The following is a 13,373-nucleotide window of genomic DNA, read 5'->3' on the forward strand; positions in this document are numbered from 1 at the left end:
ACTTTAGGAGGCCAAGGCATGCAGATCACCTGAGGTCAGGAGTTCGACACCAACCTGGCCAACATGGCAAAACCCCTGTCTCTGCTAAAAATACAAATTTTTATTAGCCGGTAGTGGTGGCACGCACCTGTAATCCCAGCTACTCGGAAGGCTGAGGCAGGAGAATCACTTGAACCTGGGAGGTGGAAGTTGCAGTGAGCTGAGATTGCACCACTGCACTCCAGCCTGGGTAACAGAGTGAGACTCTGTCTCAAATTAAAAAACAACAAAAAAAGGTAATAGCAAGTGGTTACAGCCCATGACTCTTTAATCATTTTAAATAGTAGAAGTGTATGGAAACTCTTATAATATTAGAGCTAAAATGCACCTTAGGGATGATTTAATGCACTTTTTCAAATGATAAACAAGATCCAGATAATTATGTCAAATATTTACAGTAACCCATCTTATTGGTGCCAGTTTGAGAATAGAACCCACATTTGCGAATAATCTCAACACCTTCCGTTTCACCTCACTTTTCAAAGGTCCTTGAGAAGGGTATTTGTACACTGCCTGCAAGGTAGTTGCAATGGCTATAAAGTCTTCTTATTGCATAAATAGAATTCTACTCTATCTGTGTTAACCTAGCTAAAATTAATGTGCTTGTGATAAAACTCACCAACTAAACATGTAAAAACAGTCATTACTTTTCCTTCTTTGTGTTCATTTGGTGGGTTTGGGGGAAATGATTTAGATAGCCAATGTCTCAGAATTGCTGTCCAGTCCAGGGAGACTAAATTGGTGATTTCTTTTTCTCTCGACGAATGTTCCTATAACAGGCAGTGACTTTTAAAATCATTCTGGAGATGATTCCCTTCTAAAAGTAGCTGTTATATTCTTTAAACATTTGCATTCATTGGTTGGTGAAATGGGAACCTTGACAGTTCTGGGGAAGACGAGCCAGATAATCCATAATGGCATGGTAACCCCTTGGCAGAGAGGGGAGGGCTGCAGGGATGCTGGATCTGTGTGGGCAGCAGTGAGCAGTGGTGGACCCTGAGAACTGGAGAGTAGAATGGGGCAGAGCCCGGGAGGATGGTGCCAGTGACTCTGGGGGCCAGAGAAGCTCACATCTGTTTAATGCAGACTGTGGCAGCTTCCTCCTGCTCCTCTCCTACAATTGCATTAGTTCCTCCTTAGTTCATGCAGAGATGCCTTTGATTTCTAGGCATCATTCCCCTCTCACTTTCCATGCTGGAAATGTGGCTTTGCTACCAAGGTAGCCTTAACTAGAGGGGGCGTCTAAACTTTCAAACTGTTTCACTCTGGCCTCCACCCTTACCTCTCCATCAAAATTGCTCTAGCCGATGACCACTATGTAGCCTAATCCAGTGGAAACTTTTCAGTGTTCATCCTACGTGACTTTTCAACAGCCTTTGGCATGGCTGTCCATGCTCTCCTTCTTGAAATACTCTCCTCTGTTGTTTCTGAAATACTCCCAGCCCTTCTGCAATCCTGTCCCTCCTTTTCTATTGCCAGCAGCTCCTCCACTACAATGTTTAAATGTTGAGGTTCCTCAAGGCTTGCTCCTAGATTATCTTCTCTTCTCACCACGTTCTTGCTCTTTAAGAGAATTGCCTTCCCTACCCAGAAATACCAAGGAATAGGGGGAGTACAGGTGGGGGGACACCACCCACTGAAAGAAACTCAATTTCCACGACAAGGGAAAGCCCTTCTTCCCACTCAGGCAGCATCTTCAGGGACCAATGTGATATCCAGCAGCACCAGAGAAGCCAAGCAGACCAAAGGCTCTGAAAATTAAACTGACATTGGAACCAGAGTCCATAAGGTAAGGCGAGATGCATGTGCTAAACCTAAATAGGGTAACTGACTGCTAATATGAAATATTTATATAGGACCCAGACTCTCCTGACATAACAGACAAGATATCCAAGATATAATTAAAAACTCACCATTTATGCCAAGAACCAAAATAAAAAATCTCAACTCAAAGGAGCAAAGACAGGCAGCTGACACCAACACCAAGATGAATCAGATTTGAGATTATCTGACAAGGATTTTAAAGTAGCATCATAAAATGCTTCAAGTTATAAATTATCTTAAAACGAATGAAAAAAGTAAAAATCCAAGGGAAAAAATAGAAGTTATAAAAAAGAACCAGATGAAAATGTAGAACTGAAAAAATACAATAACAGAGATTTTTTAACTTACTGTATGAACTCAATAGTAGAGTGAAGATGAGAGAGGATATATGTGAACTTGAAGACAAAAAAAATAGAATTCACTAAATCTGAAAAACAGTGAGAAAATTGACTGAAAAAAAGACCAGAGACTCAGAGACCTTTGGGACAGTAAGAGAGGACCCGACATTCCTACCATTGGAGTTCCAGACGTGAGCCACTGTGCCCAACCTTCAAACAATTTTAAAGAATTGAAATCATATAGTGTGATACCCAGCCATAATGGAATCAAACAAGAAATCAGTAATAGAAAAACAACAGGAAAATAGCAAGCAAGGAGTAATTGAATAACATACTTATAAATAATCTGTGGGTTGAAAGAAAGCCTACAAGGAAATTTTTAAAGATACATAGAACTGAAAGAAAATGAAAATACAACCTATGAAAATCTGTGGAATGCAGTTAAAGCAGTACTGTGAGGAAATTTTTGGCAATAATGTTATATTACACAAGAAGAATATCTGAAATTAATAATCTAAGTTCCTACCTCAAGAACCTAGAAAAAGAAGAACAAAATAAACCCAACACAAGCAAAAGAAAGAAAATAAGTATGAGTGGAAATCAATGAAATTGAAAATAGAAAAAGAAAAGAATAGAGAAAATTGATAATGAAAACTGGTTCTTTAGAATCAATCAGTAAAATTGATAAACCTCTAACAAGACTGACAAAAATATAACGAGAGGAGACACAAATCACCAGTGTCGGGAATGAAATGGGATGTATCTCTATAGTTTCTGCAACCATCTCAAAGATAACAAGGGAATACTATGAATAACATTAAACACATATTTGACAACTTAAAAGAAGTGGACTAATTCCTTGAAACTACAAACCACCAAGTCACCCAAGATGAAATTGACAGTCAGAATAACCCTATAACCATGGAGGAAATTAAATTAGTAAATGAAAAGCTCTTAAGATAGAAATCTCTTAGGCTAGGCTCACATGGTTTCACTGGAGAATTCTACCAAACATTTAAATAAGAATTAACACCAATTTTACACGATCTCCTCCAGTAAGTAAAACAGGAGAAAACATTTAAAAACTCATTTTATGTGGTCTGTATTACCCTAATACAAACACCGAGAAAAGACAGTACAAAGATTACAGACTGACAAGTCACAGGAAGTTAGATGTTAAATTCTCAACCAGAGATCCACAAACCTCCTCCAATAATGTATAAAAAGAATTATATACCATAAACAAGTGTGATTTCTATCAGATATGCAAGGCTATTTTGACATTCAAAAACTAATTGAAAGTTAGGCATCATGTCAACAAGCTAAAGTAGAACTATATCAATTGACACACAAAGAAAAGCAATTGACAAAAATCTAATTTTATTCATAATAAAAATTTCAGCAAGTTAGGAATGGAGGGGAATTTCCTCAACTGACAAAGGATACCTACAAAAAAAAAAAAAAAAAAAAAATCCGCAAAATCCTACTTGATTGGGAAAGACTGAATGCTTTCCTCCTAAGATCAAAAACAAGGTAATGCCCATTCTTACCGCCCTTATTCAACATAGTACTGGAAGTTATAACCAATGAAGTCTCAGTAAAGACAAGACATAAAATACATACACATAGAAAACAGAACTAGAACTATATTCACAGGTGATATGATTGTCTCTGTAGAAAATCCCCAGGAATCTATGAAAAAGTGTTTAGAACTAATAAGTGAGTTCAGCAGCGTCACAGGATACAAGATTAACAAAAATGAATTTCATTTCTATATGCTAACTATAAAAATGTGAAAACTGCAATAAAAAAATATAATACTGGCCGGGCGCGGTGGCTCAAGCCTGTAATCCCAGCACTTTGGGAGGCTGAGACGGGCGGATCACAAGGTCAGGATATCGAGACCATCATGGCGAACACGATGAAACCCCGTCTCTACTAAAAATACATAAAAAACTAGCCGGGCGAGGTGGCGGGCACCTGTAGTCCCAGCTACTTGGGAGGCTGAGGCAGGAGAATGGCGTAAACCCGGGAGGCGGAGCTTGCAGTGAGCTGAGATCCAGCCACTGCACTCCAGCCTGGGCAACAGAGCAAGACTCCGTCTCAAAAAAAAACAAACAAAAACAAAAATACAATACTATTTACAGTCACTCGTAAGAAGATGAATAGTTAGGTGTTCTCTTAACAAAACATGTACAAGATGTTTATACTGGAAATTATAAAATGTTGATGAAAGAAATTTTAAAAAGCCTAAATAAAAGGAGAGGCCTACTTACTGTGTTCATAGATTGGAAAACTCAACATAATAAATATGTCAATTTTCCCTAAATTGATCTGTAGGTTTAAAGCAATTGCTGTCAAAATCCCAGGAAAGTTTTCTGTAGATATTGACAAACTTAGTCTAAAGTATGTATGGTAAACCACAGGCTAAAAATACAGTGAAAGGACTCATTCTGCCCATTATTAAGACTTCTATGTAACTATAAGTAATCAAGATAGCATTGTATTACAGAGGGGTGGACCATAGATCAATGGAATAATAAACTCAGAAACAAACCCACACAAATACATGCCTATCTGATTTTTAACAAGGTACAAAGGCAATTCAATAAAGGATGGATTGCCTTTTCAACAGATAATGCTGAAGCAATAGGACTCTTGTAGGCTAAACAAGTGAATTATGACCTAAACCTCACACTTTATACAAAATTAACTCAATTTGGATCATAGACTTAAATGTAAAATGCAAAACTATAAAACTGTTAGAAAAACATATGGGCGAAAGTCTTTAAAAAGTAGGACTGTGCAAAAAGTTCTTAGACTTGACACCAAAAGCATGATCTATAAAAGGAAAAAATTGACAAATTGGACCTCACCAAAGATAAAAACTTTTGCTCTGTGAGAGCTCATGTTATGAGGATGAAAAGACAAGCTATAGACTGGGAGAAAATATTTGCAAACCACATATTCAACAAAGGACTAGTATCTAGAATATATAAAGAATGCTCAAAACTCAACAGTAAATACCAAACAATCCCATTTAAAAATGGGCAAAAGACATACACAGACATTTCACCAAAGAGGATATATGGATGGCAAATAAGCACATGGAAAGATATTCAACATTGTTAGCCATTAGAGAATTTCAAATTAAAATCACAGTGAGGCCGGGAGTAGTGGCTCATGTCTGTAATCCCAGCACTTTGGAAGGCCAAGGTGGGTGGATCCCTTGAGGTCAGGAGTTCAAGACCAGCCTGGCCAACATGGTGAAACCTCGTCTCTACTAAAATACAAAAATTAGCTGGGCATGGTGGCATGTGCCTGTAATCCCAGCTACCCAGGTGGCTGAGGCATGAGAATCACTTGAACCCAGGAGGCGGAGGTTGCAGTGAGCCAAGATCGTGCCACCACACTCCAGCCTGGGCAACAGAGTGAGACTATCTCAAAAAAAAAAAAAAAAAAAAAAAAAAAACCGTACTGAGATATCACTACACACTTATCACAATGACTAAAAAAATAGCAACAATACCAAAAGCTGGCAAGGATGAGGAGAATCTGGATTGCTCACACACTGTTGGTGAGAATGTAAAATGGCACTCTGGAAAACAATTTGGAAGTCTCTTATAAAACTAAACCTGCAGGCCAGGCTTGGTGATTCATGCCTGTAATCTCAACACTTCGGGAAGCTGATGTGGGAGGATCACTTGAGGCCAGGAGTTCAAGACCAGCCTGAGCAACATAAGAAGACCCTGTCTCTGAAAAAGATAAAATAAAAATAAAAATTAGATGGGCATGGTGGTGTATGCCTGAAGTCCTAGCTACTCAGGAGGATGAGGCGGGAGGATCACTTGAATCCATGAGTTCAGTGCCATAGTGAGCTGTGATTGGACCACTGCACTCCAGCCTAGGTGACAGAGCAAGACCCTGTCTCTAAAAAAACTAAACTAAACATGCAACATGCAACTACTATAAGCCCATTGGCATATGCTGCCCACACACGCACTGCCATTGTGACACACACACACATCACACGCACAACTGCAAACACTGTATTCTTACTACAGGAGTCCTGAGTGATGGTTCTCATGGCAACAACCAGAGAGTCACTTCCCATGTGTCCTCTGGATGTGATGCATCACATCCAAATCACTGGACGTGACACAGGCTTGCAATCCAACTTCTTCCGAGCGTGTGCTTCTTTCTCGTGTTCATCCTTCAGCTTATCATTAAGCTCACTGCGGCTACAATTTGATAAATGATGAACGTTGTTTAGTCTTCAAGGGCCCTGTATTGTGCTAATCTATAACTCTAGATGAAAAATGAATGCATTCAATTCCGTTAACCGAATGTTGAGCATTTTCTATCTACAAGGCAATAATAGGGGTTTCTAGAGGAAACAAAGATGAATCATGGTGCCTGTTCTCAGGCAGCTGACAATGGCACAGGGAAGGTCTTTGTGTCTATTCTATAGCAGAAGACTGGCTTTGGAATGAGCTGTTAGTGGGTATTGATATGGCATCTTAGGACCTTGGGAGAGTTGACTTCCTGGCTGGCATCCAACACCCAGGGGTGCCACTCAACTCTGTACAGAAGGTTTATAGGAAGAACTGTGGGCTACAATGGTTAAGAGCCTGCTGGTGGGCCGGGTGTGGTGGCTCACACCTGTAATCTCAACACTTTGGGAGACTGAGGCAGGTGGATCACTTGAGTTCAGGAATTTGAGACCAGCCTGGCCAACATGGTGAAACTCTGTCTCTACTAAAAATACAAAAATTAGCCATGCAGGGTGGTGGTCACCTGTAATCCCAGCTACTTGGGAGGCTGAGTTAGGAGAATCACTTGAACCTGGGAGGCGGAGGTTGTGGTGAACTGAGATCACACCACTGCACTCCAGCCTGGGTGACAGAGCCAGACTCTGTCTCAAAAAAAAAAAAAAAAAAACTAAAAACAAGAGCCTCCTGGCCAAGTCAGCCTGTGTAATTCCAGTCCTGGCTTCCCTACTCACCAGCAGGTAAACTTGGGCTAGTTCCTCATCTTTAAAATTAGGAAAATAATATCAACCACTGAGGGCTGGTGTGGGGAATAAAAGGCAATGCATGTGACCTACTTAGCACACAGCCTGGCATGTAGTAAGTGCTGCACAAATACTGGCTACTATCATTTGAGCAGGTAGGATAAAAAAGATGAATAAGGCATGGAGCCTCTTCTTGAGATGCTCTCAGTCCCACGGGAGTGATAGACATGCGTGCAGAGGGATCGTTGGGCAGTGCAGAAGAGAAAATATGGGCCTCACTCAGGAGGCTGCAGACAGCGAGCCACTAACAGATGCCTGCTAGTCATTGCAGTGCCTTTCACTCATGCCTGGGGAAGGTTTCATTCACAGCGTGACCAGCTTCTGCACTGGCCAGGGACACGTGCCGTGCAGGCTGAGCACACTGAGGGCCTCCGTTCACCTCCCTCCATTCGCCTCCCTCTGTTCATCTCCCATCGCTGGTTCAGCATTGCCCTTGGCTATTTGCAAAGCTGCAGAAGGAGCTCTTCTCTAGGATGTTTTTCTCCACTAGATCCCATGACAGATGTGGTCCCAGGAGAAGGAGTTGTTGAGGAGCCATCATTATCACACGCCCCACCACTTCATGCACAAATGCAAGGAGCTTGCTTATTGCTTACCATTGTTGGTGTGAGAACAGTGTTATTTCGGTTGCTGTTTCTTATCTCAAGGAAGGATCCCCATTTCCTGCACCAGGGGGTGTCTGGGAGGCAGAGTGATTGCATCTTGCAGCTCAAAGTATCATTTTCCTGCTTGCTTTGAGTCAGCTTTGTGGGGTGCTGTGACACAGAAATGTGCCTTCCACAGACTCATTTGTCCTGTGGTCCAAGCTGCTTCTCAGATGAAAACCTGTCTGTGACCCTGAAACTTGGCAGAACCTGGTGTGTTTGGTGCTAGTGCCCAACAGTTATTCAATGTCCTTTGCACAGAGAACTACGTGGGGATGGAAAATAAATCACACCTTAAAATATGAGGTGAAAATTCTTACAACTGTCTATTGGAAGTTCTAGGACGTTTTATCTACATATGGTAATAGCGAGTTATTTTTCAGAAGGAGTAACCATGGAGTAGAAAGGCACGCCATTTGTTTGCTTTCTTGACTAATGTCGTTTGTACAGGAAGCCTGGTGGGTGGCGGAGAGGGGAATCTGAGGCCTCCATGAAGCCCTCCTATCCCCAGGGCCAAGGGCAGAAACTGCAGGTAAAACAGTCATGAGAAAATTGCAGCTTATGTTTTGCAACCTGCAGTCTAGAAAGGGGATGAGAATAAGAATCAGGATAATTACCGAGGAAATCTGCAAGATATCTGCCGAACAAACACAGAAGTCAAGACAGGAGGAGTCAGCTACTCAGGAGGCTGATGAGGGAGGATCGCTTGAGCCCAGGAGCTTGAGGCCACAGTGAGCTAGGACTGCACCACTGCGCTCTAGCCTGGGTGACAGGGAGAGATCTTGTCCCAGAAAAGAAAGAAAAGAAAAAAAGGAAGGAGGGAAGGAACGGAGGGAGGTAGAGAGGGAGGGAGGGAGAGAAGGAAGGTATGAGAAGATACTGCTGTGGGCCAGACACCTGCCCAGAGCTCAGGCCCTGCAGGCAGAGTTGGGGGGTGTCCCTGCGTGCCCAGAGGAGGCTTACAGTGCAGGGGGTGGGGTCGAGCGGGCTCAGAGCCAAGCCAGCTGTGACCCTCAGGGCTCTCCTCTCTGAGTCAGGAGCATGCAGGAAGTGGGCCTGGGTCCCCTCCTGCCCCAGGTGGAAAATTCACCATCCCAGGGAGTGTACTCTTCTCCCAAGGCCCTGGGTTTGAGACCCAGATCATCTTCCCCAAGTTTGCAGGGAGAGTTCTGGTGGACAGCAGCTCCCTTTTTCCCTTTAGCCAAAGTCGCCAGGTCTAGAGACTCCTTTGCTGATCAAAAAGTCACCCCAGCAGCATCAAAGTAGGGTTAGGACGACAGCTCGGACTCAGGTGAGGCAGGGCCTCCCCACCCTGAACATCACCGGAGCCAAGTGTCGCCAGCCTCCTCCCCTCTCTGCTGGGGACTGAGCCCAGGAGACAACCTTGCTCCAAGTGCCACGCTGTCTAACTCCTGGGACACTGTGGGTCTTCCTCAACCTGTCCTGGAAACATCACCAAATTGCTTACCTTGTTTCAGTCCAAACCCCATTCTTCCTTAGAATGTTCTCTGTTCGTTTAAAATAAAATGTAAAACATCCTCCTGCTGCACATGGTACAGTTGGAGAATTAAAAGGAGGCACCTGAAGTGGCTGGGGTAGGGACAGCGCCAGAGACTGTGCTACAGGAGAGATGGCTGGTGGAACCAGGCAGTGAGAAGACTGAGGGCGTGGCGTGTGCCTGGCAGCCTCAGAGCTGGTGGGTGCCTGCGTGCACTTCCAAGGGCCAGAGCAGGGCCACAGGTGGCCACTGAGGGGAAAGGAATAGATGCTGGTACCACCTAAGTGGGCCTTGAGCCTATAGGCAGGTTCCCACAGCCTAGATGTGGGAAGGCTATGCAGACACGATGCCAGGCTGGGAAGACGCGTGCAGGAAACGTAGGAATGGAAAGGGGTACAGCTCCATCCAGCAGCTGAGCCGAATCTACTCTGGGGGTGGACAGAACCTGCAGGCCCCGGCCCACCTCGAAGCTCCAGCACAATAGACGGGAAGGGACCCACCTGCACACGCCGAGGCACGCTCCACACCTTGAACTTGGTGGAGCTGGGCATTCAGGCTCTTGGTTGGGGATTCGGGGCAGGGATTCCTGCTCTGAGCAAGAGGTGAGCTGAATAAGCCTCCAAGCTCCCTCCGTACTCTGAAAGGCTGCATTAAGCGGTGTTTCACCCGGCTGTCCTTTGGTAAGCTCCATGCGATGTGCATAGACCCTATATCTTTCCTCCAAATGTGGGCACCCAAACGCACATACACTCTTCTCTTGTTCGGTGCCACAGGTTTCTGCAGCTGTGTAACTCCAGAGGGACCCTTCCAGCCCCATCTTTTGCTCTTCCCGCAGCCCCACTTTAAAGCCTGACTTTCCTCAGGTGTGTACCAGGGTAATCCTGTTCCCTGGGATGCAACTGCCTTGGCTCCAGCTTCCTCACCCAGGGTTTCCACCAGCCACTGCCCTGGCTCTGGGAGCCCTGGCCTCTCAGGGGCCGGGTACATGTCCTTTCTGTTCAGGTCTGCATGGTGACCCACTGACCTACTTTCAGAACTGCTTGGCATCACTCAGCATCCTCGCCCGTCCTCCACGGATCTGTGATGTTTAGATTCTGTGACAGGAAACATGAGAGTAACGGCCCTGCAGATAAAAATATAACACACCAAAGGTGCTCACAGCCGCCAGGCTGGCTGTTTAATTGCACACACATCATTCATCATGAGAGATGTGACAAATTTGTCTTTATTTTTCCCCAGCTTACGGCTCTGTGCTCTCTCATGCATGTTTATGAGGTATACTTCTCCTTATCCTATTTTCATATTTAAATGAAAACAAATTGGCTCATTTACCGGGAGACTCTCAGCTTGATAGAGATTGAAAAAGTGTGTGTGTGTGCACGTGTGTGTGTGTGGAGTGTTGTATTTGTTTTCCCTCAAAGGGTTAGGAAAGTATGGATTGAATGGATCGTTCAGAAAGAAAGACATTTTCAGAATGTCTTCAATCATCTGCACAAAACAGAGCCTGAAATAGCTCCGGGAAAAGCTCGCAGATAATACAGCAATCACGACAAAACTAAATCAACACGGTAGTTGGTTGCAAATGTCACAGCATCGCATATTATTTCTACCTGCACAGAGAACTGCAACCAATTGTGGAATGGCTTCCTCCTGCCTGTGTTCATGGGTTTGGAGGAAGAGGATTGGAACATGGAGCGGGCCCCAGGTCGGGGAGGAGGGAGAGGCAGATGCGCGTGGATGGAAGGAAGCCCTTTCTACAGGGTGGAAGGAGAAGGAGAGGTGGATCACCCTGAGCACGTCCTGTAGGAGGATGTAAAAGGCAGGAGCCCAAGTAGGGAGAGACCTTCTCCGCACTGCATATAATTCCCCCTTTAACATATTGTTCTTTTTTAATTCCCCGAGTAATGCACAGACCCCTGATACAGGAGGGCAAAGAGTATGTTTCCTTTACCCCTCCCCGTCCAATCCCAATCCATAGTCCTTTAGGTGTGTGTTCCTCCAGAGCCCTCCGTGCACCCCATGTCTGCTGCTGAGTCCGTCTGTCTCTGTCACCCATGTGGGTATCTACTGCCTCCGTGAGTGGTGTCTGCAGCAGTTGTTAGCAAGGATCACTCCCTCTTCCCCAAAGCTCTGAGTTGGGTTCCAGCTTCTACATCTGCCTCTTCAGGCTCTCCTGCCTCACCCCATGGTCCTCCAACTGCCACGCTGGGTCCTCCTCATACGAGTGACCTCTAAAGGAGCGAATAATCATGGCTCTGCCCTCATGGATTCCTCCAGCACCACAGCTCTACATAATGTTTAGAAGAAGACGGCTGTCTTCTCAGTTGTCAGAGGGAGCTAAGCATTGGGTACCGGGGACTCCTAGAGAGTGGAGGTGAGGAAGGGTTGAAAACCACCTCTTGGGAACTATGCTCACCACCTGAGTGGTGGGATCATTTGTACCCCAAACCTCAGCATCATGCAATAAACCCTTTTAACAAACCTTCACACGTATTCCCTGAATCTAAAATAAAAGCTGAAATTATTTTTTAAAAAGAATATGACTCTCAAATATATTCCTCCAGCCTGAAGCTGGACCACCAACCGCCCACCTGACACCTCAGTCTGAATCAGCCGTGCAAACTGGTTCAAAGCAGAGCCCTTGACTTTGCCTCTGCCAAGCCTGCTCCTCTCCCAGTTCCGCTTAGCAAAGTCATCACTATTTACCGGCCAAATACTGGTAATCTTCTTTGGTTCCTCTCTTTTGTTGCCGCCATCTGAACCACCAGCAAATCCTGGGGGTTCTACCCTCAAAGTCCACCCCAGAGCCTGCTGGCTTCTTACCACCCCACCCCTACTACAATGGTTCAAACACAACTCCACTTCCCCCAAACCACTGCAATGCCCACTGGACGGCTCTCCTTGCTTCAAAACACCCAGAAGCAATGATTTTTGGAATAGACAGACTGAGCTTTTAAAAATCAAAGCAGGGATGCATGCCCCTGCTCCAAGCCCTCCAACAACTCCCTGTCTTCTCAGACTAAAACCCAGTGGTGCTGCGTGGACCACCAATCCCATCCTCGGCCCTGTTTCCTGGCGTGGCTCCAGCAGCACTGACTCCCAGGGAAGAGATTCTGTTTTGTTCATTGCTGTATCCCCAGTGGGTAGCAGACTCATATTATCTCTCTCTCGTGCTGTCTTTACACACACGCACACACACACAAACACACACACCACACACATGCACGCACCCACACACATTTGTTAATTACATGAATTTTTATTTTACTTTTCAAACAACTGTCATTTAGATTTTTTTTATTTTGTTATGCAATATCCATCTCTTTATAACTGTTGCGTAGTTTTCTATGGATTTACTATAATTTATTTACTCTTTAATGATACAAAATTGTGTTGGTCTATTTTCATTAGGGTGATTAACAAATAAAGTGAAGGAATTGAGAAGTCCAGATCCTTATGTAGGGAGCCTGAGAAAGGGTTTCAGGGTGCCTGGAGTCCCCCGTAGTGTAAGTGAGACTGCCTCAGTGCTTGAATATGGAAATGCTTGGTTCTGGGGAACACTGGTTTTCACGCTTCTGAAAGTTATAGATCACTGGATCAGGATACTCACTTAAATTAACCCAGGCTAGCCGCTATGCTGACCCTGCCAACCCCTAGCCAGGAAAACGATCTAATTAAGAAGAAAGCTGCTGTCCATTCAGAGGCTTTGTGGCAGTGTGTTCTGGGTGAAGGTGTTGGAGCCTGGATGGGGAGACGTGCTCCTACCTCCTAATGATCTACAGTAGCCTGCAGACCTCTGCAGGCCTCCATGCCCCTTCTGACCACGGGCCCAAGGAGATCTGGCTACCTCCAGATAGCATGTGGGAAATGCCTTTGTAACAGCAAATTGCCATCAAGTGGAACTTGCTGTTTTGTTTTTCTGACTTCCCAATTGCTCTGCCTCTTAATCCCATACT

Source organism: Papio anubis, chromosome 14, assembly GCF_008728515.1.
Source record: "Papio anubis isolate 15944 chromosome 14, Panubis1.0, whole genome shotgun sequence".
Taxonomy (NCBI): domain Eukaryota; kingdom Metazoa; phylum Chordata; class Mammalia; order Primates; family Cercopithecidae; genus Papio; species Papio anubis.